This window comes from Rhinopithecus roxellana, chromosome 10 (genome assembly GCF_007565055.1).
Source record: "Rhinopithecus roxellana isolate Shanxi Qingling chromosome 10, ASM756505v1, whole genome shotgun sequence".
Classification (NCBI taxonomy): Eukaryota; Metazoa; Chordata; class Mammalia; order Primates; family Cercopithecidae; genus Rhinopithecus; species Rhinopithecus roxellana.
This window is the reverse complement of record NC_044558.1, coordinates 127,405,167-127,432,895: the sequence shown is the minus strand read 5'-3', so window position 1 is coordinate 127,432,895 and position 27,729 is coordinate 127,405,167. Positions and strand designations below refer to the sequence as shown.

The 27,729-nt window shown below is 38.2% G+C and overlaps 1 pseudogene; it reads right to left on the bottom strand.

Annotated features, from left to right (window-relative positions):
- Positions 1-7,465: 7,465 nt before the first annotated feature.
- On the bottom strand, positions 7,466-9,148 carry LOC104660876 (annotated as a pseudogene).
- Positions 9,149-27,729: the final 18,581 nt, after the last annotated feature.

The following is a 27,729-nucleotide window of genomic DNA, read 5'->3' as shown; positions in this document are numbered from 1 at the left end:
TCGAAACCAGCTTGACCAACATGTTGAAACCCTGTCTCTACTAAAAAAAAAAAAAAAAAAAAAAAAAATTAGCCGAACGTGTTGGCGCACGCCTATAGTCCCAGCTACTCAGGTGGCTAAGGCAGGAGAATTGCTTGAACCCGGGGGGCCAAGGTTGCAGTGAGTGGAGATCGTGCCACTGCACTCCAACCTGGGTGACAGAGCAAGACTCCGTCTCAAAAAAGGAACACTGTGGGCTGGACACTGGTGGCTCACACCTGTAATCCCAGCACTTTGGGAGGCTGAGGCGGGTAGATCACCTGGGATCAGGAGTTCAAGACCAGCCTGGCCAACATGATGAAACCCCGTCTCTACTAAAAATACAAAAATTAGCCAGGCATGGTGGCAGGCACCTGTAATCCCAGCTACTCAGGGGGCTGAGGCAGGGGAATCCATTGAACCCAGGAGGCGGAGGTTGCAGTGAGCCAAGATCGCGCCATCGCACTCCAGCCTGGGGGACAAGAGTGAGACTTTGTCTCAAAAAAAAAAAAAAAAAAAGAAAAGAAAAGAAACACTGTGAATTAGTACAACTCCAATTTGAAGGATAAGGAGAGAATCTGGAAGACACAGAGTCACATAGACAGGAGTTGTTCCCAGCAAGGAGTGCACCCGGGTTTTTTACCCAGACCAGGCTCTCTCCCCTACCACAGGCACCTCCAATGCTGTGAACCTAAAAACCTGGGAGCGGTGATGTCACAATACTGAGAAGTTGGCATGGGCTAATGGGTCCACTAATTTGTCGTTAGAATTCTTGTTACTTAGGTTTTTAGAATCTAAATATCAGAAGATCGTTCGAATGGTGGAAACAAACGAAGACCAAGCAAATGAGAACAAGCAAAGGCTATTTCTTCAGAGCTTGCTCTAGCAAGAGAGCCTCCATCACTTTCATTTTGGTGGAAACTGGCAGGCAGGGGAGTGGGAAAGCTTTAGAGTGGAAAAAGGCAAAGGTTTCAGGTCAGCCCTGTTTGGAGGCTGCTGGCACGGGAAAGCTGTCAATGGGCTAACCTATGTGACTGGTCAGGAGGGCGTGTTTGACTTTTTCCAGTTGGACCTAACTTGGAAAAAGGGAAAAAAATCAAGGAAGCTGCCAGTTATTAATCAATTCCTGGTTGTTTGAGACTGATGGTTACAGGGGTTATTGTTTGGCTCCCTGGACCAGTTGCTAGAGATAATGACCTGACTTCCTACATGTCTGATTTATAGAGAGTGGGTTGGTTTCCTGGACTGGTTACTAGAGATTATGAATTGATTTCTGGGCTGGTTGCTGCAGACGGTGGATCAGGGTTCTCTTTTTATGTATGGTCCAGCCATTGTCCATTTGTATACTCAGTCTCTCAGAAGTCACCTGGTTGAAATCCCAGGCCAAGTATTTAACCCCTAACCATTGTCCAGCATAATGGAGAACTCCATCATACAAAGTGGCCTATTCCATTCTGAGACAACTCTCACTGTTTCCATATTTTAGTGATATTAATATTTAGAAAATTGTGCCTTCTAGTAATGCCCACTGCTTAAGTCTAGATCTGTGTTCTGACAGATAATAGAACCCTCAGTGCATGGAACTCTCTGATGGCCTCCCCTTGGCAGATATTCCTGGTATCTAAAGAAATGCAGGCTTTGTATGCAGTGGAATCATCTTGATGTCACAGCCTTAATCTTTCTGTTCTACATCTCAGGGATAATCCTTTGCTCTGTCCACCCATGTATTTCATTGTAAATATACAACCACCACTCTGTGAAAGTGAATCCTAACAGTAGGCCAAGATCCTTTCACCTGTTTCTAATCTGGGTAAAATATCTCAGAAAAACATTATTTGAGTCAGCACTGGTTGCTAAAATGCCACCCTAGATAAGTACTTGGGACTTGAATAAAATTTCAATTGATGAATTCATATTTCTTAACTTTCCCTCATAGCAGATATTCCGCTCTGTCTCCCCAACCTCCAACCATTAGTCATAGAACATTTATGTGCTTTTCTTTTTTTTTTTTTTTTTGAGACAGAGTCTTGCACTGTCACCTAGGCTGGAGTGCAGTGGCACAATCTCAGTGCACTGCAACCTCTACCTCCCGGGTTCAAGCGATTCTCCTGCCTATGCCTCCCAAGTAGCTGAGATTACAGGCATCCACCAGCATACCCAGCTAATTTTTGTATTTTAGTAGAGATGGGGTTTCACTATGTTGGCCAGGCTGGTCTCAAACTCCTGACCTCAGGCAATTTGCCTGCCTCTGCCTCCCAAAGTTCTGGGATTACAGGTGTGAGCCACTGTGCCCAGTCTATTTGCTTTTCCTAAGCAAATGAATTTTTTCTTTGTCCTTCCAATATTCAAACATGAAGAACATCAGAGAAAGAAAGACATACAAATGGCTCTTGAGCTGATCCTCCTTGGCATTAGTAAAGGAAGAAGGGGTTTTCTTAAAGTTGTTATCTACCTACTTAGACATAACAGAGCATAAAACAACAAAATCAGAGGATCTACTTCAGATTCCGCACCCAACCATAGTGTGTTAACCTCCTATATGAACATTGACTCACCTTCTCTGGCCCAGCCCTCTGCATTAGCAGACAATACTAAGTATTCTTACTAGGCAGAATAGGTATGTACTCTTACCTTACTCTTCAACCTCAAACATTGTAGTTAATACTCTTTCTGTCCATTGTGAGTGGATTACAGAAAAAAAAAAAAAAAAAAAACTCCTTGTCTTATTCCATGTTGCAAAGAAAATGTATATACTGAACAACATTACTTCTTACTATACAATTAATACTCGCACACAAAAATTCATGCTAGGAAACAGTATCTCCACCAAACCCCTCAACTATGTGTGTGATCAATATAAAATGTCGTTAAGTCATTGCACATGAGTCAAAGTGGGAGTACAAGGCAGACCTCAAACAAGAATTTCACTATCTCCCACACCCTACCACCACCACAGTGAGAGAAAGAATGCTCATTCATCCTGTAGACAAAAACTGTATGGAGCAAACTTTCTCACAACGGGAAATCCTACCAGCCTTTCTCCTCTCCTGAGAGATTCCAACTGTTTTTAGATTCAGTCAACAAATTATAAATAATTTAACTTAGTGATTATTGCTAAGGGAAGAAAAATTAATATGCAATAATGGGTAGGTTAAAAAAAAAAAGAAAAACAAGATCATGTCCTTTGCAGGGACATAGAGGGAGCTGGAGGCATTATCCTTAGTAAACTAATGCAGGAACAGAAAACCAAATGCTGCATGTTCTAACTTATAAGTGGGAGCTAAATGATGAGAACACATGGACACATAGAGGGGAACAACACACACCGGAGCCTATCAGACAGGGGGAAGATGGAAGGAGGGAGAGGATCAGGAAAAACAACTAGGCCTAATACCTGGGTGATGAAATAATCTGTACAACACATCCCCATGACACAAGTTTACCTATGTAACAAACCTGCGTATGTACCCCTGAACTTAAAACAACAATAATAATATTGGTAGAAATCAACAGATGAAATATGATTTTTCTTTCACTCTCTGTTGCAGAGATTACTAGCTCTCTACCAAAGACATATTCTTCTTCCGTGGTGTTGTTCTGGAAAGTAGCTACCCAACTTTCATTTAGGATAGAGCCATGTGACCTGTTCTCACCAATGGAACATAAGCCAGAGTGAGTCACTTCTGGGCTGAAGTACATAAAGAGCAGTTGCGCCTTCCTCATCATTCTTTCCGCATCTGCTCAGTGAAATTACAGGACTCTAATGTTTGCAGGAGATGGAAGACTGACAGGATGGAATAATCTCGAGTTGCTGAATCACTGCCTGGAATGCCATCCACAAACACTCGATCTGGGTTTTATGTGAGCAAGAAACATATTCTATCAAGCCACTGAACCATCAGCATTCACTTATTATAGCACCTATTAATTAATATTAATAATTAATACATCAATTCACCCACTTATCCTTTGGGAGATACCCCTAACCCCTACACTCTCTAATTTCAGTTGAATTATGCTGGTTCACCTCCAACTCTCCATAAAGAATACTGAATTGCTGGCTCTGCTATCATATACCTAAAAGCTACTGTGAGCAGGCAGTTTCTGGAAATCTAATTTTGATGAAAATTCACAAAGGACTTTGGACTTTAGCTGTGATCAGCCCTTTACTCTACAGACTATCATGAAGACCAGAGAGGAATGTCATGAACCTTAGGAATAGACAGGCTCTTGCAAAATTTTCAATCTGTAATGGGAAATGGCAGCTGGTATCCAAACCAGGCCTTAACCCTGGAGGAATCCTTTGTTTCCCGGTTGCAGTTGAAATACTGGACCTTTCTCTTCCTTTAAGCCTCAGATATATTTTCTCATGATCTCTCTTATTTCATATCTTCACACTGACAGTAAGGCCTTTTTCCTGTTTCCAAATCACTCCATGTCCTCTAGTGGGGTTTCATCTGTGCTGTTCTTACAGCAGTTATTCCACACATTACAGTAGGCAAAGAATAAAGAAGAGAGAGGAGGGTACTACTCATGAAACATGAGTAGAGCCCAAATCACATCAAGTCTCATAGGCCATGGTAATGACTTTAGTCTTTACCCTCAGAGGAAAAATGAAGCCACTGAAGCACATTAAGTATGATGAGGATGATATAATCTGTTTTGCTTTTTAAAAAAGATAGCTTTGGCTACAGGGTAGAGAATAGGTAAAGAGGGTAATTAGAATGCTGTGACTGATCCAGTCAAGAGATGGTGCAACCTAAGTCAGAGAGTGGCAGAGGGATGGATAAATAACAGGCTTGTGATAAGGCCTAGATATGGGGAATAAAAAGAAAAGGAAATGCTAATGGAGGTTCCCAGATGTTAATGGTGCTGGGAACGCTTTTAAACAACAGCACTTGCTCTACTGCTTTTATGTTTGCTTGTTTGTTTTCCTTACAGGTACTCTTTTTTTCTTTTTTGAGACAAGTTCTCGCTCTGTCACCCAGGCTGAAAGCGCAGTGACATGAACAAGGCTCAGGGCAGCCTCAACCTGCTCAGCTCAAGTGATCTTCTCACCTGGCCTCCCAAATTGCTGAGATTACTGGCATGAGCCACCACATGCAGTCTTCCTACAGGTTCTTTTTTTTTTTCTCTTTTTTGCAGTTCTCCTTGGCGGGGCTTTATTTAAAAGGTATGTTGCCTCCATAATTCATTAAGCCAAAGCTCGGTTTGGGCCAGCTTGGAACCCTAGATGGTTATTACAGAGCAACGGCAGATCAACAGCTCTCCCTTCTGCCAAGGTGGAAGGGACCGTTCCGCTTTAAAAGCAACAAGAAAAGGCTGAAACGTTGCACTCTGACTCAGTATGGCTCTGGATTGTGTTTCATTATTTAGCAGTAAAAGGAGAAAATATTTTAAAGACTCAGTTTCCCTCCTTACAGGTACTCCTTGAGCAATTGTCCTAAAGGGTGGAAAAGTGTCTCTGAACACACATACACACACACAGTCTCTCTCTCTGCTACCTGCAAGCCATTAGTGAACCATCCATTGCCAGACAGCTCTGCTCCTCCCTCTCCCCTTAGAGTTCTCGGCTTCCCCACAGATTATGAAAAAGCTGGAGACTTACAAATGTTCTTTAATTCTGATGTCAGTGCCCAGAAACACCATCAGATAACAGCTTAGGCCTGAGGGGCTCAATCTGCTGATACCTCCCTCAATAAATGTTCTTATGGCTAGTTCTGCGAAGCAAGCTTTACCTACTACCACTTCCTCATCAGGTAACCCTTCCCTGACATTCTCTTGGACATGGGGTTTTTGTTGCTTCTCTCCTCTACATGTTCTCAGGCTCCAAGGGTGATCCTTCCTAGTTCCAACACCCCACTACCACCAACAATTCCAAGGACCACACGGATTCACTTTACCTCCTCGTTCTCAGAAGGACCAAAACTCCTTGGTGCCCATCATGTTGGAGTCCTTCCTCTGTCCTCTGTTCTTGGTCCTAAGGGAGTTCATTTCCTCCACGACGAGGGTGCAGACTCAGCTTCTCTCACTTTTTCTCTGGAACCTCCACTACATGGCAGATGTTAACTGAAAGAGAGGGAGAGTGTGTAGCAATTTTTCCCCTTGGAAGTTTGCCTCAAATCAATCAATTTGCCATATTTAACATTCACGCTTTGTGCATATGCTAATAAATCATTAAAATTCATGTGGATTCTAACAGTTTTGGGTTTTCTTTCTTTTTCTATATTTTGTAATTCCTACTCAATTCTGTGAATTATAATGTTGCAACTGAAAGTAGTCACCAGCAGAAATATTCATTGTACACAGGACTGAAAAAAGGAAACTCAAGTTAAAAACTCCACCATTTGTTATATACATTTTGGCCTTGAGTAGTTCACAATTCTGTTTCTCTTTTCCCAGATGGAATACTTATTAACCTCAGATGCGTTTGTGTGTTGCTGAACACAACAACAAAATATGTCCCCTAAAATGTCCAGATAACCTAAAGAACCATAAAGAAGTTAGGGACTTGGGAGGTCATCAGAACCAAGCTCCCATGTCATAAAGACTCTCTTCCACATGTTATGCCTGAAAGAGCTGGGCATTTGGCTCCCATCTGCACACTTCAGATGTCCAAGGACTCACTGTGAGATGAGTAGTCCCAGTGCTGGTTCCTGTTTCTGTTAGGAAAGTTTCTTTTACTGAAATAATATAAATATTCTCATCACTTTGACTTCTAGTTGCTCCAGAACACTGAAAAATAAACTTATTTCTACTTCTGAATGATAGTGTTTAATTTTTGGCACACAGTTGAGTCTCCATGATGTCTTTTCTTCCCCAGATTGAGCATGTGCAGTGACCTCATTTCTCCCTTGGAGGTCAGGTCTTATCCATTTCTTCCGCATCTACCCAGGTTGACTTCAACCACCCTGGGAACCCTTCTACCTCCTCTCCCGTCATCTCACCATGATGCACTCTAAATTAGGAATGCGCCTGCAGCACCTAGACCCTAACACAGACCAGGAGACATGACGCAAATACCTTAGACCCAGGAATCTCATTAACCATTCTTAACCTCAGCACAGTTCTTAGTTTTAACTTTTTAAGCACCATTTGGCTACTCTTAAGCCTGTGCTTCACTAAAACCCAAATGCATTTTTGACATTTTGCTGCGAAGTTAAGCCTTCTTCATCATCTGCCTGTTAATTTTCAACTAACTGATGGACTTTACACATATTCTTATTATATTACAAAGAATTGATTTCTGCCTAGTAAGATGTATGAATTCTTTTTTTAACTTTTATTTTAGGTTCAGGGGCACATGTGTAGGTTTGTTAATACAGATGTCTGAATTTTTTTTTTTTTTTTTTTTTTTTTTACAGCTTGCTGTACTTTAATGTGTGATACCCAACTCAAGGTACAAGACAATTGCATTTAACATTGTTATAAACAAACAGACATCAGATCAGTCATTAAGGGCTCCAGAGTGAATGGTATCTTCATAACCTCCATGTTTATCATCTTTACTTTCTGGATGTAATTTAATAAGATCACCAATTCAAAGAATGATAATTGCAGCTTGCGTCACAAATTTCAAACTCTTAACTTTAACTATGGTTGGTTCAAACACCCCTGCTTGTTTGTTGTCTCCACGTTTACCATTGCTCAAATCAAGACCAATCCATTTTAGATTTTTACGTTCTGGGTTAACCAGAGCCTCATTACGAAAAGCTCTTAATTTGGCGACCAGATCTGTGGAGTCCTGGGCAGCATTAACTGCCAGTGTATTAGGAATAACAAGAAGTGATCTGCAAACTCTGCAATAGCAAGCTGTTCCTGAGGCCCCATGCTGGTTGCATAGTTTTCAAGATATATGGAAAGGGCTGCTTCTACAGTACCCCTGCCTGGAACCACGGATTTTTACTCGAAAACTCTCTTCACTACACAAAGTGCATCATGTGAAGAGTGCTCCATCTCATCACACATGAAATCATTTGCCCCACGTAAGATAATCGATGCAGATGTGCAAGCCTTAGTGTTTTTAAGATCAGCTCATCGTCACAAATTCTCTCCTGTACCACTTCTTCTGCCTGTCCCAACACTGCAGCTTCAAAAGTTTCTTCACCTTCCAAATTGGCCAGGATTGACAGAATAGTTGCTCCAGAAGCTTGAGCAATGCCTTTAAAACTCTTCTAACTGCCATAGCACCAGCCTCCACAAAGTACTTCAGACACATATCATCAATTCCACCAGTGGTTAAAATAACGTTGGCACCAGTTGCCAGGATCTTCTGAATTCTCTCCTTGGCGATATCTGATTGCCTTTGTCTAATTTGGTCCAGTTTTCCAGGGTCTGTAATGACCACTGAACACCAAGCTTCATTTTTGTTTTTTGTTTATTTTTTGTTTGTTTGTTTGTTTGTTTTGGCAGGCTAAAATCAAGGCAAGCAACTTTTGCATTTATGATTCTCTTGGGCATGCCTTGGGATCCCACCACACAGTTGAGTCCATGGTCACTGATGTGCATACTCTCCGTTTGACTTCTCCCACGGGCTTTCAAAATATCAACAGAATTCAGTGGATACTGTGGCTGGCCTCTTGTATCTGTGTATTTAATAGCAAGTACAGCATCTACTACCGTGTTAGCAAAGAAATCACCATTTATTCCAATAATTTTGGAAGACATGAATGTCTTAGCAGCATTAATCAGGCAATCTCTTCCCAGTTCATCTTTGTTAACAATTAGATTTTCATTGATATAACGCACTGCTTCCTTGCAAGCAAGTTGATAGCCACTAATAACTGATGTGGGATGAATTTTGTTTGACTAATTCATCTGCATTTTTTAGGAGTTCTGCTGCAATAATAACCACTGAGGTAGTTCCATCTCTAACTTCTTTGTCTTGCAGATCAGCCAGCTCACAAAGAACGTTAGCTGCAGGATGTTCTACGTCCAGTAACTTCAGGATGGTTGCACCATCGTTGGTAATGGTTACGTCACCAATATCATCCACCAACATTTTATCCAGGCCAACTGGACCAAGAGAACTTTTTACAATATTGGCAATAAAAGCTGCAGCCATAACATTCTGGGAGCGGATTGCCTCCCCAGTTTTGCAGTCCCCGAATATGGACAAAGGCCCCTCCATCTTCACGGTGGCGGTACACATCGAATTCTGCTCACACCGTGGGCAACCAGTAGCGCGGCCCCTCGGCCCACCAGCGACCACAGCAGTGGCGGCGACAGTGTAGAGCAGACCCGAGCGATGCCCTGGGTAACACCGCCCCACCCACTTCCCGGCCACAGGGCACGGCGGGAAGCAGATGTCTGAATTTTTATTTTGCCATTTGAAATATTAGCTCTTCTTCCCAACTTTCAGATAACTATCAAAATACTAAACAGGAGAGACAACAAAATTCTGTGACAACATTTAAATGTACGAAATGTATTTTATTACTAAAATATATAAAATTTAAAAATTAAATTTGAATTATGTATTCAAAAATAAAAATTCCAAATGTACTTTCTGATGTGACTTCTGAGGTGAGTTTGCTCCCTGCACATAAGAGGATAAAAGTAAAATAGAAATAGTCATATTCACAATTGCCAATCTGAGAAACTTAATTTTGAAAGAACTTATTAAAACAGACTACAGAAAATGGAAGGACAAGAGGTATGCTGACATCCTATTGAAGGCATTTATTGTGCTGTGCAAGGAAATTTTAGATGCACTATTCTGTAATCTTTCCCAGCTTATACGCTTTACTTGCATAGATGCCCAGACTAATGAAAATAGGTAACTGAATTTGGTATTCATTTATTACAGCAATTTCAATGGGTCTTGCACTATTGAATATATATACAAAGACTTCTAGTCACACCTGTCAATTCAGTGATCTCAAAGAGCCTTTGAAACAATGACATAAAAACCAGATAGCAAAAGAAAACCAATTTGTTTCAGCAATTTAATGTGTCTTTGGTTATGTTTCACAGATAAATATGTGCATATGCATTCAGTCCTGAGACATATGTATATATAGAATTGCTTAACTGCAATGCATTTAGCAGTAAATCTATGACCTAATTATTGCTATAAATTCATTACCAAAGCCTTTCCCTTTCACACACCAAGCAAAAATATAAACCTTGCACCATTATGAATTCTAACTGCAGCCAAACACATCTAATTATAATCAGTTGCAGTAAACTCTCACTCTGCATTAGGCATAATTAACCATGTGATAAATAATCAGTATAATAACATTTAATGTGCTGTGATAGCATTTCTAAACTATTCATGTGAATTCTAGAAAATAGAATGTACTTCAATTCTAACCAATGTTTTTAACCCTTTCGTGACTGAAATTTCATTCAGTGCCTTGTAGGAGAAATTTTAGTGCACTCACTCAAAAGTGCAAAATTGGATAAGCTTAAGAACATCCTTATGTACGTTGTAATAAAAACATTTTCTACTGTCATCAAAATATTATCTACTTTGATAAAATTTAATAAATTACACCTCTACAAATGTAGCCACTTTCTAAATTTTTAAGAATTGTCCCTAGCGTGACCAAGATTTTTCTTGGCATAGTAGAGGATATAATAAGTAATAATTTTTAATTAATGAATCTGCACTTAAAGAAAGGTGTCACACCTGGTTTGTTTCAATAATAAGCAATAAGCATAATAATTAAATGTCTTCTCTATCCTTAAAAAGAATAAAATATGTCTATTCTATGGAAGAATATCCTTTTATTCTAGCACATAACATTTTTTATCACCAACACTAATATTTTCTTTTTTATTCCTATGACACCAATGTCAATTTGGAACAATATAAAATAATATTTCTGATTTTCATGTCCTTTGTTCAACTTTAGGCTAATTTCTCTCATGTCATTAAATGACAAAATGATAATAGCACCTATCAGAACTCCCTGTTTCTGTTTTACAAATATGACAATAAGCCCTACGGAATTGCAAATGTTAGTTGGTTATACTGTAATTTTGTTTTGCATTGTAATCATGCTTAAAAATGGATCCTAAACTAGGGTTTACAATTTTTTTCCTCTGGGCAGAAAGTGTCATAATAAATATTTGTTCTAGTGAGCTTTGACCTATATTTTCATTATAAACATGGTTATATGTTACATTTAATTACTTGTCTCCTTTTTTCCTCTCTCTTTGCTCCACAAGACTTTAGCCTGGTAATTTCTACAGCTCATCTTTATATGCTATTCTGAATTAACTCTTAATTAATCAAAGTTGCCAAGTGAATGCTCTTTCATGTTATCTATGCAATCGCTAACTGTGTTTCCACTTCATCAACTGAGGGGTTCTTGCAGAAGAGCTGGTAGAGTTAGAGTCATTCATTCACATTTCCCCACCATTACGTACAAATTTGGATAGATAAATATGAAAGACAATATGCTTCTCACGAAATTTAACCTGTAACCTTATCGTTATTATGCATGTTCTTACTGACTCACCTACCTGTCCACAAAAAATAAAGTAGATGTCACTGAGGAGTTGCTGTCTCCTCTATATACAGAGAGAGTTGCTGTGGATCTAGCTAAAGGATCCTACTTTTATTTCTACTTTGTTACTGTTTATAAATGAAGCTGATATAAAAATTAAGAAATAAATAAGGAAACTACATAAAAGTACTATTAAAATATATTTACTCTCAAAAAGCATATGCCTCTTGAATATTATAATGGGGGACGTGAGAGTGGAAATAAAATATTCTGTGAGAGGAGGCTCCTCATCTGTTGGCTTTATTGCAGTTCCACCAAAACATTCTTTTTTGCCAGAAAAACATAGGAACATAGGCCATTTATTTCATGTAGACCAAGCCCTGTGCTGGGGATACAAACATGAATAATATATGGTCTCCGCTCTCACAAGACTCACTTTTTAATTAGGGAAACTGACTAAAGTACATAAAATATAACTACAGGACACTGTGATCATTGCTAGAGGCATACAATGGAGGAAGTGATTGTTAGAGTCAAGAAAGAACAGTCTGATAAAGAAATGAAGTGTTCTAAACTAAGAGGAAAGCATATGCAAAAATACAAGTGCATGTACGTAACAGCCTGATCTATCTGAGGAGGTGGCAGATAGTTTCCTATGGCCAGAGTGCTGCAAGCCTGTGACCAAGGGATGGAGAGATTATATAAGGGAAGAAGACAGTGGAGGAAGTTGCCAGCATGCAAACCCATGCTGACTTCCAATTGATGATCTCATTATTTATTTCCTGTCCATCACCCCATTCCTGCATTCCCTTCTTTCCTTATTTACTCAGCTTAGATGCCGTGATACATCATTATGATCACAGTTCACAAACACCTTCTGATCCTTTGTTTCTTCCTGTGCCACGTTCCCAGAGCAAAACCCAAACCCTGGTTAACTACTCCCCTCTTCATCCACAGCTACATCAGAGTAGCTGAGCTGGAGGAAAACAACACAAACACAATCTTTTTTTTTTTTTTTTTTTTTTTTTTTTGAGACAGAGTCTTGCTCTGTCACCAGACTGGAGTGCAGTGGCGTAATCTTGGCTCACTGAAACCTCTACCTCCCAGGTTCAAGTGATTCTCCTTCCTCAGCCTCCTGAGTAGCTGGGACTACAGGCATGCGCCACCATGCCTGGCTAATATTTTGTATTTTAGTCAAGATGGGGTTTCACTCTATTGGCCAGGATGGTCTCGATCTCCTGACCTTGTGATCCTCCCGCCTCGGCCTCCCAAAGTGCTGGGATTACAGGCATAAGCTACCATGTCCAGCCATAAACACAATCTTATTAGCACCATCATAATCATGCAGACTCACCAGACGTTACATTTTTTATTATAAATCTCAGCAACACAATTACCTTTTTCTCATAGTTTGTTCTTCCCCTCAACAACCTATCTAATACCTTCCTTCTCTTAAAACATCCAACAGCTCCTCCTCATCCATCTCCCTTATTTCAATGAGAAAATAACAGGGATCAAAAGAAAAATTACACCATTTCCCGTCACTTGTTTATACCAGTCACTTGCATCTCTGCCTATAATCTGACTTGTCTCTTGTAAAACTAGACAAACAATAAGCGCTCCCCTCTACATCCACTTGTACACAGGATGCCATCCTCTCCTGCCTACAGTAGCTGAAACAATAGCTTGTGAAACTAACCTATTTCCCTGTTCTCCTACATCAATCATTCCTTTCTACTAACTCCTTCCCATTAATTCAAACATGCTGTAATATGTCCCATATTTAAATTACTTTCCTTTATTTCATGTGCCATTCCAGCTGCTACACCATTTTTATAATTTTTACTGTAGCAAAACTCCTTGAATATATTGCTCATATGAACTCTCTCCACTTCCTCACCTCTTGTTCTCTTTTTAATCCACTTTTATCAGATTTTATCTCCATCACTCTACTGAAATTTCTTTTATCATGGTTTTTAACGGTCTCCATTTTACCAAGTAAATAAGCAACTCTCAATTTTCATCTTATTCAGCCTACTTAAAAAAAAAATCTTCCCTTCTAAAATCATATTCTTCATTGGACTTTGAGGACCCCCTCCTTCCCTGGTTTTTCCTGTACCTCACTGACCACTTTTTCATACTCCTCTCTGTTGGTCCCTCCTCCCCTTCTGACCTTGGTGCCTCCAGCCTCTATCATTGGTCTTCTTCTCTAATTACACACTTCCTCTAGATATCTCATCTAGCTCCAGAATTTTGAACACTATCTATACAGTGAGTTTTATCTCCACTTGTATTAGTTATTTATTCCTGCATAACAAATTACCCCCAATCTAGAGACATAAAACAATAGACATCTATTATCTTTGTTTCTGTGATTTAGGAGTCTGAGAACAGCTTAACTGAGTGTCCCTGGCTCAAGGTCTCCATGAAGTTACAGTCCTCTGAAGATTCCAGGGGCTGATGGATCTGCGTCCAAGCTCACCCAGAGGGCTGCTGGCAGGACTTCCTCCTCGCACAGGGGCTATGCCACTGGGCTGCCTCACAACAGCTATTTTTAGCTATTCTCAGCTAAAAATTTTGAGCGAATGCTCAAGACAGAAGCTACAGTCTCTGTGTACCCTAATCTCAGGGGTGATATATCATTACTTCTACCATATTCTATTCATTAGAAGCAAGTAGTGAGTCCAGCCCACACTCAAGGAAAAGGTGATTACTCAAGAACGTGAATATCAGGAGATGGGGATCAATGAGGACCATCCTAGAGACTGCTTATCACACCACCTCTCCCACCCTTGAGCTTGGCTTATAAATCCATTGGGCTTGAGCCTCCTATAGGGCCCATGCATAGTCTTCTGCCTGTCCATCTTCTGACTATGATGATGTCTCTGGTCTAACGCACTGGAGCATGGCATTGGTAGCAGTAGTGGCAAATGTTCTTAATTCATTGACCACCTCCTCTACTGCTGGCCCCAGGGTGGTCCCCCACTCCTTCTGTAGTCTCAACATTCCTCTAGAGGTATCTACATGTATCTCCTCTGAAGGATTTCAAGACCCTTGCTCTGCAATACTTAAACAGGCCCTTCTGATTGATGTCCTTGCCTCTGAGCAATGTGGCAAGGCCATGTTCTCCCAGGTCAGCCTGAAGCCATAGTGAATGAGGGAGAGAGGTTCCTGATGTAAAGAGAACTATTCTTACTTTGCTAGTGGTCCTTTTTGCTCCTTCCCATTGGTGGTGGCATACAGAAGGCAGTGATGGGGTCAACACTGAAAAAGATCACATTTGAGGAATGTATGATTACAACCTAAAAGAGCTGAAGAGAAGACATAGTTGGAAGATATGGTATTTTACATTTACATTATAAAATTCTAAAAAGTAAATTTAAAATGACCAGAAAATGAATTATTGTTAACATTTACCTGCATCCTCTGGGCAAGACTTGCATTTGTGATTATCACCAACAAAGCACAGTAACTTCAATAGGGTAAATGGAAACGAGTATTCACCCAAACTACAGAGGATAATGCAGGAACATGAATAATGATACTCACATTAAATAAATGGTATGAGGAACCTTCACACAGACGCAAGATTTATTTTGTTTCGATAAGAGCAGGATTCTAACAGCCATGGCATTTTGAGTGACAGCAGCATTGCTACTTTCTTCTCATGGTAGATTGCTATGAATTGAATGTTTATTCTCCCCACCCTCAAATTTATATATCAAAGACTTACGTTTGAGCTTTCTGATGGTGTATTAGTCTGTTCTCATGCTGCTAATAAAGACATACCCAAGACTGGGTAATTTATAAAGGAAAGAGGTTTAATTGACTCACAGTTCCACATGGTTGGGAAGGCTTCACAATCACGGCAGAAGGGAAAGGAGGAGCAAAGTCATGTCTTACATGGTGGCAGGCAAGAGAGCTTGTGTAGGGAAACTCGCCTTTATAAAACCATCAGATATCATGAGACTTATGCACTATCACAAGAATGACACAGAAATACCCGCTCTCATGATTCAATTACCTCCAACTGGATCTCTCCCATGACATGTGGGAATTATGGGAGCTATAATTCAAGATGAGATTTGGGTGGAGACACAGCCAAACCATATCAGATGGTATTAGGGGTGGGGTCTTTGGGAGGTCATTACATTTATATGAGGTCATAAAAGTGAGGCTGCCATTATGGGATTAGTGTCCTTAGTGCCATTATTGCAAAAGTAAGAGAGAACAGAGCTCAACTCAATCTCTCTCTCTCTCTCCCCTCTCTCACTCTCTCTCTCCATTCCCCCCATCTCTCCATCATGTAAAGATACAGCAAGAAGAGGCCATCTGCAAACCAGGAAGAAGGCCCGCATCAAGGATCATGTTTACAACATAAATCTGTTTATATCACTCCTCTGCTAAAAAAAAATCAATAAATACATGAAATCAAACTTCACAATTGCTTCTTGTCACACATAGAATAAAATCTAAAGCCTGGAATACCTGACCTCCAGTTCTTCTAATATCTTCCTTCTTTCTCCTTTTTTAGGTGTACAAAAAACACCACCTTCTCAAAGAGACCTTCCCTGATTACTCTCATCTAGTCTTTTTCAATCTTTCATTCTCTAGCTCCAAATTTTCTATATTTTCTTCATAACACATCACTATCTGAGTCAACACTGTATCTTGTAGAGTGATTTTATTTTATTCTGGTCTGTCTCTCCTGTTAAAATGTAAGTTTAATTAGGACTGAGACTGTTTATCTATTCACCACTGTAATAACAGTACCTAGAAGAGCTCCTGGGACATAGTAAGCACTCTAAATATTTATTGTATATGATAAAGTAACTGTTTTATGGTATACCACAAAAGGTGTGTGTTTATAGAGCTATGGAAACACACTGAAGAGTAATTAACACCAATGGTCATGGTCAAATGCAACCTGCACATGACTGCCAGATTAATATCCGACTCCTGTTTTTCTTAATACTACACCAATGACAAGCATACTCAGATCACTTCCCTGTTTGGAAAATCTTAGAATCTTCACATTTATTATAGAATACATTTCAAACTCATTCACATAATATTCAGTTATTCTGTCTTTCCCTACCTTATTCTCCTCAACTCTAAGTTTTCATCTCTAATTTTTTTGAGTCATTATAAAATTTCAGTCTTCTCATATTGTTTTGCCCATCTCAAAGATCTTCCATCCCCCGTCTTCCCCCACAAACTTGTTTCTACGTATAGAATTCCAGTCATCCTTTAAAGTGATGCCCAAGCTTTCTGCTGCTCTGTTGCACATTCCCAGCTACTCCCAGAGCTTGCTTGCCCTCCTCCTGTGTTCTCAGCAACTGTGCTTATTTTTTATTTGCATCACGCATTTGGCACTTAGCATTTTCTTTAGTGAATTATTAGTTACTTTTTATGTTTCATGACATTTCTGCTCAACTAAGTGTAGATTAGCTGAAAAGGACAAATACTTAAATCGTTTGTGACAGTCACAAAATTAGGGCTAGAGTAAATGTCCAATAAATTAGCATTGGTTGACTAATAAGTGGACACAAATACTGCATGTAAATGACTGATATTATACTGGGGAATAATATGTAAATGACTGATATTATACTGGGGAATAAGCTCATCTACTAAGGACTATTTTGAGTCAAGTTAACATATTTTAGGAAGAGTGAGCTTAAATTGGAAATTTACATTACTTGAAATAAAAAGACTAAGACTCAAAGGATTTTTCTTCAAATAAAAAATATAAAAACATAATATTGATAGTAAATTGCAGAGAAAATGAAGATCTGTTTTTCCCAAACATAGGAATGGAGCTGTAAATTTTTCTGGGAAGTTGTTCACCAGACTATGAAAACTTGCTCATCAATTCTTTTTCTTCCTGTCTTTAATTTTTAGAGTAAGTCCAAAACATCAAGATGTTGATCCTCAGCCAACAGAAAAATCTTCATTCCTTGCCTCTGCATGCCTTTTGAACTTCGAGGAAGGCATAGAGTACTCCTTTGCATTTGCAGGTTGTGTTTCCATACCAAGTGCCCCTGAGATGGCTCTAAAGAGAGTCCTGAGAAGAGCTTCCCCAGAATGACAGCAGATGTGACACTCATGTGTTTCTCTGATGTTCATTCTCTTGAACTTGATTTAGTTTACTCTATTAACTCTTTCTAAAAGAAGAACAGTGTTCTTGGCTCAAAATATTATTTTGTTTTACTTTGCATAAATTTGCATAATGAGGCACTAACTCAAAATATGGATAACAAAATCAAGTAAATGCATTAGTCAACCTACGGTAATTGTATTCAAGTTCAACATGGGTGGCATTATACACGTAAAATGCCTACAACTTTCAAATTAATCACAACCTCTATTGAGAAGAGGCAAGAGTGGTGCTGAAGAGCACTACTTAGCAAAGCTGTGAAGAGAGCCCCTGGAGCTATTCTGTTTTTACTAAATAACTCCACAGAAGACTGGGAGGGGCCCTGTTTTCTTACCAGTGCTATGAGCTATGCTCACACAGCTCCAACTTTATCCCTCCTGTGAACGTATCTGAATAATCTCTGTATTTTTAGGACCCGGCATGGCTTCCACAACACAGTCAGATGATCTCTTCTTTCATTTGAAATTTTTCGGTTTTTCCGTAATTCATAAACTAGTTTTTCTAAAAGTGTAGTCTACTGATCACCTCCATCAGAATTATCTGCAAATTCTACACCAGCACTCTGAGGATGAGATCTACAACTTTAATTTTAAACAAGCTTCCTGGGTATTTCTCATTGACATGGAAATGTTTGAGACCCATTCCTACATAAGCACACACATATAGATCACATAACACACATTTCTCATTCTGAGAGAAAAATACACTAAGCAGAGGTCAGAAAGTAAGATTTTTTTTCCTTTTTTTATTCTCAAGTTAGGATTTTTCAGTTAGTCTTTTTATTTTATCCACCCTGGGGGAGACCTATTTTCTAGGCAAATAATGAAAAATGGTAACACCTTTTTTAAAATCTGCTTTGCATTTGCTATTCATTGGTAAATCTGTCCTATGACGAATTAGAACCCATCATGTTCCATAAAATTCTTCTTCACGCCCATCTGGAAATGTAACATGTTGGAGTCACATAATTTCTCCAGTCAAGAGCCTTACTATTTGGAGATGATTGAGAATACACAAAGGAGAAAATCCTACAAAGTCAAATATTTTCAGGCTGTAGAAATTAATACTTGAGATCACAGTTTAACCAAATACTTTCATTAAATACAGTAAAGGGCACCGACATTTTCCAGTACTCTTTGTCATGAACAAATTTTTCAGGTCCAGTTGTCCTTGATGTTCCTGGGGGTTTTTTATAGCCCTTCTGTAGAGACTTTCTTTCCAGTGCTGGAATGGTTTATGAGAAGAGCTGGTTGTAAAGGTCTGTCTCAAATAAGTAATTTCCATATGGGCAGATGTTGTGCTGGTTTTCTGCCTGCTTTGCTGTCAGTCATTAAAATATCTAAAATCAGCAACTTTTTGACAAATATCAAGTAATTAAATGATTATAGCTCTAGCTAACTTTTCAAAAAAAAATTAATAAAGGCCCTGTCAAGTGGATAAGTTCATGTAGTCTCCTTTCTTAATTGCCCAGAAGTGTTTCTAATAACGTGAAAGCTTTTGCTGAAAGAAGAGCTCTTAATGATGAAATGTAGAATGCTTTAAACAAGTATCATCTAAATTAGAAAATAAAAACATCAAGTTCATTAAAAGAAGTATACTACCCAAAGATTTGGGGCCAGGAAGAAATCAACAGGCTATTCAGTGGTTTCTGAGGACAAAAAAAAAAAAAAAAAAAGAAGTCCTTTGTATTCAAAAACAGTACACATGATTGCTCCTTTGTGCCCTTTGAGTTTGTTTGCCTGTAATTGTGATCAGTTCATATTAACTTACCCACACTCTCTCCCTTGTTTCCCCTTACTTGTGATTCAGGGCTTTATAGGCCATTGCCAAAATGAGAAAAGAATCATGTTTGAGCCTTAATGATTGCATTCCATATCATCATCATCATCATTATCATCACCATTATCATCATCACAGAATATTGAAAAACAAGTAACAAGAGTATTAAATATATTTTTGGAAAAAAAACATAGTTTCTAATTCTTTAATCAATGCAATAACAATAACGGCTAACATTTATTCAGTGCCAAGACATGTTCTGACTTTAATCCTCACAACAATTTAGTGAATTAAGGAATATTATTATACCGATGTTAAAGAAGAAAACTGAGGTACAAAGAAGTTAAATATTTTGCTAAGGTCATATGGCTGGTAAATACTACAGTCAGGACTCAAAAGTAGGCAGGCTAGCTTCAAAGTCCATTCTTAACCACTGTTCAATGGTGCTATGAAGCAAATTAAATTGGTACAATAGTATGGACTTGAGAGCTCATTATCAGACCTCTAAACTGAGCTTACCAGTCACGAGTAAGTCTTACATAACAATTTAGATGTATACTCAAAGGTCTTCATAAAATCAAAGCAGAATCATTTTTATCTGATATAAAATATGCCCTAGAGTTGCAGAAAGGTCTAATTTATAAGACTAATGTAAGAGATCAACTAAACAAGTATTATATTTATTATATTGATCAAAATTACCTATAATACAGTGATAGGAGTCTACTGTAAGAGCCCAAGTAAAAGATAATATGGTATAACCAAGGGCAAAGATAGTAGGGATAAAGTGGAGAAGAGGCATAAGAAAGGTATTAAATAGAATGTGTAAATAAGACTTGTGAATTGATTAGATATTTGGAGTAAGAATGAGTTCTGGTAGTTATAGTCTCTGTGATGAAGAATAGAAAAAGGAGGTATGCATATGGGTCTAGGTCAAATGGGGAGACAGAAATCACACAGTACTTTAAACAGAGAAATGTTAACACATAAATAATGGATAACTTATACTTTGAAGACAACAGAAACGGTAGATATCAGTAGCAGCCACTACCTCTGGGGCTTGGACAAAACACCTGAAGAAGCAACAAATCTGAAAGAGACCTCTATCTCCCACCAAAGTTGAGTTCCAGACCTTGACTCAGAAAGGCAGCCATGGCCCAGTGATGATAAAGTATTTTGCTAGCATCCCAGACCAGCAGAACACATTAGGATTTCAATGACTGGGATGCTGGAGGGAACCACACATGAGAGATGCCGGGATGCAGAAACCACTGGAAAGCTACTCTTGGGGGAATGAGGAAAGCGGCTCACAGGGTAAGTGTCATACACTGCTGGCTGCTGGCCATGGTGTGCTGCTGGAGCCTATAAAGAGGAGCGCATGAACCAGGAAGAGAAACCTCTCCTTCCTGTAGTGCCCTTCAATACTCACTACTGACAAAGCTTAACATTATGCCAGCTGACAAGGGAGAAATGTTGACAGGGTCTAGCTGTCAACATTATCACAGAGAAGGCAATAAAGAGAAGAACTGGAGCTGAGAAGCAATCAATTGAAAACTGGCACAGTATGTGCAGGAACCATGTGAATTCTATTATGGACCTTTTGAGTTTGAGATGCCTTTTTTTATACCCATATTGGATTAATGAGTCTTGAAATCTAGGGAACAGCTTGAACTGAAGGTACAGATTTTTAGACTATCAACAGATAAGTGGCAGGTAGATCCTTCAACATGGATGAAAATGGGTTTTTGAAAAGAAAAAAATGCCAAGGGCACAAGGGAAACAGCACATATCAAAAGCAGGCATAGAAAAAAGAGCCTATAAAGGAAACCAGTAAATAAATCACAAGAACAGATTTATGGTTAAAATGCGTGATGCAAAAGAGTTGAATGACTTAAAGTGTATGTAAAAGAAAAACTAAAAATTTTCATTAGATTTGACAAGAGGTAAATTTAGTAAAAGAACTTTCACGTACAGGTAATAATGAAACCAAACTGTAACAGGTCATGAATAGTGAGGAAACAGAGAAGGAAAACATATATTATTTTTATCACTAGGGTGGTAATTCAAAGAGAATGAAGTGTGAATGGGGACGTTGTTTTGTTTGTCTGCTTTGGTATGAGAGAGAGAGAGAAAAATGAAAAAATGTTAATGTGAAAGAAGTTTGAGCATGCGAAAGAATCCAATGCAAATCAGGAGATCCAGGAAAGACAGGAGACAATTGATGAAATGGGTACTGCAAAAGGGAGCACCTAGATTAAGGGAATCAGACTCAAACAGGAGTAAAACCATCTCTTCTATGGAAAGTTTTCAATTAGTGAACACAAATAAATGGCGGAATTTGCATCCACTCTAAAATAAACTTACTATACCACCCAACTCACATACAATACATTCATTGAATTTTGAAGCTTGAAAAGAACCCAGAGCTTCTCAAATGCTGATCCACAAACCAGTAATGTCAGAATGGCATGAAGGAAGCTCTCTTTCTAAGGATGCCTTGGGAGCTAATATAAAAGACGGGGGTGGAGCGGGTGCGGTGGCTCATGCCTGTAATCCCAACACTTTGAGAGGCTGAGGGGGGTGGATCACAAGGTCAGGAAATCGAGACCACCCTGGCTAACATGGTGAAACCCCAGTCTCTACTAAAAACACAAAAAATTAGCCGGGCATGGTGGCGCACACCTATAGTCCCAGCTACTTGGGAGGCTGAGGCAGGAGAATGGCCTGAACCCGGGAGGTGGAGCTTGCAGTGAGCTGAGACGGCGCCACTGCACTCCAGCCTGGTGACAGGGCAAGACTCCATCTTGAATGCATGAATGAATGAATGACAGGGGGATCCTAGCAAACTACTTCAACCAAAGCAGACTCCTCTTTCCCTATTTGACATGTTCTGTTTCCTTTCCCTATTTCATTCAAAGAAGAATTCAGCTATAACACCATGTGAAAGTTATGCTTAGTCCAGCCCATTTATTTTACAGATGAGGAATCGGGAGACTAGAGAGGACAAGTAACTTGTCCAAAATTCAAGGGCTACTCTAACACTAGAACATAGGTCTTGGTTTATTACCAGTAAGAATCTAATTAATTTATCACTTCCCTAAATTTAAACACTTACGCCACTTGCAATTTTAGTCCAAATAATTTTGACCTCAAACCTCACCCCTCTCCTGACATGGTGACATCCTACACCATAATTCAAGAATAATCAAGACATCATATATCTGTGCCCTCTTTTGTGTTTGTTTTACAGACACGCATTCAGAAATAAATATTCTAATGACATTTCTAGACTCATAAATAAGAAATGTACCCAAGGAACTGATTGCGGTCTTCTGCCATATCAATCTCCCAACTATTCAAGTCATATTATTTTTTATTTCTTTTGCAAAGAATAAAAAGTCCACCACAATCTCCCTTGAAAAATAATCTTCAAAATTATTTTCTTCTAACTTTCACCACAAGCAAACAAATGAAACAATATAGAAACTTTCCAGAATGGTGCAGCTACTATAGAAAGCATTATGAACATTCCTCAGATTAAAAATAGAACTACCTACTATATTATCCAGCAGTCCTTCTTCAGAGTATTTATCCAAAAGAATTGAAATCAAGATCTCAAAGAGATATTTGCACTCCCATGTTCATTGCTATTTACAATAGCCAAGACATGGAAACAACCTAAACACACATTAACAGATGAAAATAAAGAAAACGTGGCATATGCACACAATGGAATATTATTCAGTATTAAGGAAGAAGGAAATCTTGCAATATGCAACAACATGGATGTATTTTGAGGACATCATGCTACGTGAGATAAATCAGTCATAGAAGGACAAATATTGCATGATGCTGTTTATCAGAGGTGTCTAAAACAGTGAAGCTTATAGAGGCAAAGAGTAGAATGCTAGCTGCCAAGGGCTAGGAAGCAGAAAATAGAGAGTTGCTAATCAAACATCAAAATAGATATAAAGTTTGGATTATGCAAGATGAATACATTCTAGAGATCTGCCATACCACATAGTGCCCATAGTTAATAATACTTTCTTGTACACTTAAAAATCTGTGAAGAGGGTAAAGCTCATGTTAAGTGTTCTTATCACAATAAAATTTTAAAAAGCAAAAAAAAAATTAATTAAAAATAAAAATATAAAAACTCTTATGGTCAAACTTCAGGATTTAAGGAGAGGACTATTGGAATCACCTTAGGAGAATTTTACAAAATATACATCCCCATGCTCTGACCAATATATGCTGATGGGTTATTAGAGCCTGGTGAGGAGAGTAGGGAAAATGGATATGAGAATAGGAATTATGAAATTTAAAACTCTCTTCAGATAATGTTATGTTTCCCTAGCAATTGATTCAACTGAACATCTTATTTCTCAGTCCTCTTGTTTATTCTTCCACGAAGATAAAGGGAAATTTTACACATTATTGTTAATTATTCACTTTCTGTGTCACTAACTGGTAAAACAATGTGAAAAGCACATTATGATAAAATAGAAAAAAGTCATCCAAGTCCAACAATGAAAACTGCTGTGAGATGATCTAAGATTGTCCTGTCCAGTCTGATTCTAATAGGAAAAGGAGATATAAATGACAGATTGGAAATCTATCATACAAAAAGGAAATGTTTGTGAACTGGAACTTGGAATAAGGGAGTTGTTTTTGACTGTTTCATTTTGTTGAGATCAGTATGTTGCTCTGCTATCCAAATGACCCAGAGGTAGAAAAACAGTTGCCTAATGAGAAGATTTCAGGGAACTGCAAGACCTTCAGAAATTTCCAGAGCCCATATCAAACCTGGACAGGCTCTATAACCACATGCTACTAATTGTAACCACTCATGACTTAACCTGCTAAGTGGCTTTCCATGCTGTTGTAAAAGGGAAACAAAAACAGTTTTTAAATATAAACATTTGTTTCTCAGTTCATTGCCCAGGCTCACGTTCCCAGAGTACATGCTTTCTTGCTTCTTTGACATCACTCCCACCCAACCCAACAACTGTCTTAATAAGCATGGCAGCTGCGGCAAAGTAGGACCACTATGAAATTAACACTGGAATGAGTCCCTAGGGGAGGACTGGAGGAGAACAGGATCTACGTGGGAGATGGCACACTTGGATGAAGACAGTTCATCATGAAAATTTCATGATGGAGTCAGTCAGGAGTGGCAGACCTTAAAGCGAGGGCATACATCTCCGAAAAAGTACAAGGTTATTTATGGAGTGCGGAAGAGACATTATGAGAAGTTCTATTTAAATTTTGTATTATCCCTTTTTCATTTCTGTTTTCCCTGTATGTTTTGGAGTGAACAATATTTATTAATGTGGAAGTGCATTTTAGCACATGCATATATGCTCATACGCATACACTGTGGGGTGTACAACTTTTAAATCTTACCAAGATGAATTGAAAATGAAAAATTAAAAAAAAATGGACACTATTGATCTAGAGATTATAACCCTTAAATGTTCCACACTTTAGCCTTTAATTTCTCAGGCCAACATAATAAATTACTCAGTTTTAATAAATTGACATCATCTATCACATAAAATTAGTAGTTTAAGTCCCCTGGTATTGGCTCTGTGGTTTTTTTGTATTAAATTTGAAAATACTTTTGGTTTACATTTATATAGGAGCTATAAGCCTAAGAAATTTATACCTAAGGTTAGCTTTGTGAACATTTAAATCATACCATAATAAATATTTTGTTAATATTGTTGGTTCATGAGGATTTCTTTCCACAAAAGGAGTCTCAACTTCTAAGTTTGAAAACAACGCTCTCAATCCAGACATGAAGCTGAATTTTTCTGTATAATTTACAGGGAAAATCAAAATTGCAATTTTAATGTAAAATCAACAGAAAGTCAATAATTTCAAAAAAGTGACTTGGAAATGCAAGGACATGAATTTTAAAAAATCTGAAGATGTCAAGAATAAAAAGTATTTGGAAACATAGATAACAATGGGATGTGTTAGAAGTATAACATTCTGTAGTCAAAAGTGAGCAGTAACTTTCAAAAATTAATAACCTTGACTATACATAAACATCAACTATGTGTAAGGTACTATGTGATATGTGAGAGTGAAAGTATATTGCTATTAAATAGATTATAGGAAACCAAATTTACCATCCTGCTGGTTCCTTCACTGAGTTAAATATATCTTTAATGTGCTCATTTTATATTTTCAATGTCATGTTTTAATATTTGAAAATTATATTTTGACAGTTTTTGAAAATTCCACCAAAAAGTGCATTCCACCAAATTTTGGAAATTCCACCAAGAAGACCCAGACATGTCTTTTCTTGACTCCACAAGTGACTCCAGTGGTTATCAAAATTTCCCTTCTTAGGCTCTATTTTTCTGTTTGCTTTGCTTCTCTGACTCTGGCTTTTCTTCCTTTCCCAGTCCTTGTGCAACTTTGGTTCTGATTCTGGTTTGCTTTCCCAGTTAGTGACAGCAATGAAGAGGAATACAATTTTCTTGTCTGCCCATTCTGTAATCTCTGTCATGTAAAGATCAAGATTTATTCTCTGACAAGTGAGGAATGATAGATCATCTTTTTAACGGTATCTTACTTGTTTGTGACTGGGTTTGTTTTGGCTTTTTGTCTGTCTCACTTTTGCAAGATAAAACAGCCTTTTGAGACCTGGGCTGTCTTCTCATCCATGGGTAATTTATTTTTCTCTTCCTTGTCTCTCCTAAAAGTTCTATGAATTGGACTTTCTACAAAGAAGGAAGTTCTCAGAGCCTTGATGGAAGGATTATACCAGTGCTTCTACTCATTGATACTTCAAGTAACAGACTCTTGGATATTCAAGAAGCAGCAGAAAACCAGATTTGAATTGATGAGAGAAACTGATTGTGATTATTTGTTTGGAAAATTTTAAGTATAGTTTTAAGTTTCATGAGATAAGCACTGTCTCTTTCTTCTTGATACATTGCCATCCCTTCATTTATTAACACTATTTAAATGATATGTTATTCTCACTAACCCCTCAGAATTCATAAACAAATAAAGTCTCTTTTCTTTTAATGGTTAATGTAGTTTTTGTGCAGAGGATTAATTAGAGTCTGTCCTCCATTTTACAAGGATATAATTTGACAGAACAATTACACAACCAAATTTGTTGAATTTTCTGGAGTTTTATATATGAAAATATATGTAATTATTCTTGTGTAATAAACCTACCATTTTTTAATAAGTGCTGTTATTTGTTTGTTGTACCAGTTTCTACAAAGCCCTCCTAAGAAATTTGTCCATTCTATGACTAAGGGAATTTCTTCAGGCTAGAGAGAGAAGTGATATCACATAAAGCCCTATATCAGTGTTACAGCTCTTTTAGAATTTGTCTGTCAGGTATTCCAATTATTTCTTTTCTTTTTTTTTTTTTTTTTTTTTTACCAGAAAACTCCTCATAGAAAAAGAAAAATCCTGGATCTTGAGGAAATAATGAAGAGCAAAGAATTAGTAAGCATTGGCAGTAAATAGAAAAGACTACTTTTTCTTCTTATTTATAAATAATGCATATGACTTTAAAGCAAAAGTCTTAAAGCAAAAGTTTTAAGCACTGTCTTAAGGCATTTAGATGTATGTGATGTGATACACATGACACTTATGGCATAAAAATAGCAGCCTGGAGAGGAAGGCAAGTGAACCTGTGTAGTTGCAGGGTTCTACATCTTACAAAAAGCAATAAAATATTTATTCTAAATAGCCTGCGAAAGTTAAGGACATACTATAAAATCACTAGGAAAATCACTAAACATAAATAATACGAAGAGATATAGCTTAAAAGCCACAAAATACCTTATATACTGTCTCCGTCCGTTTGTGTTGCTATAAAGGAATATGTGAGGCTGGGCAATCTGTAAAGAAAAGTGGTTTATATTCAGTTCACATTTCTGCAGGCTGTACAAGAAGCATGGTGCTGGCACCTGCTTAACTTCCAGCGAGGTCCCCAACATGCATCCACTCATGGCAGAAGGCCAAGGAGAGCTAGCCTGTATATTGATCATATGGCGAAAGAAAAGAAGCAAGAGAGAGGCGCAAGGTGCTAAGTTCACTTTTAATAACCAGCTCTAGAAGGAACTTTTATAGAAACTAATAGAGTAAGAATTTATTATCAAGAGGATGGCACCAAGCTGTTAATAAGGGATCTGCCCCCATGACTCAAACACCTCCCATCAGGCCCCACCTCCAACACTGGGGATCAAATTTCAACATGAGACTTGGAGGGGCCAAACAAACCTCATCTAAAACGTAGCATACAGAGTTTTAGAAATATTTGAATAATTTTTAAAA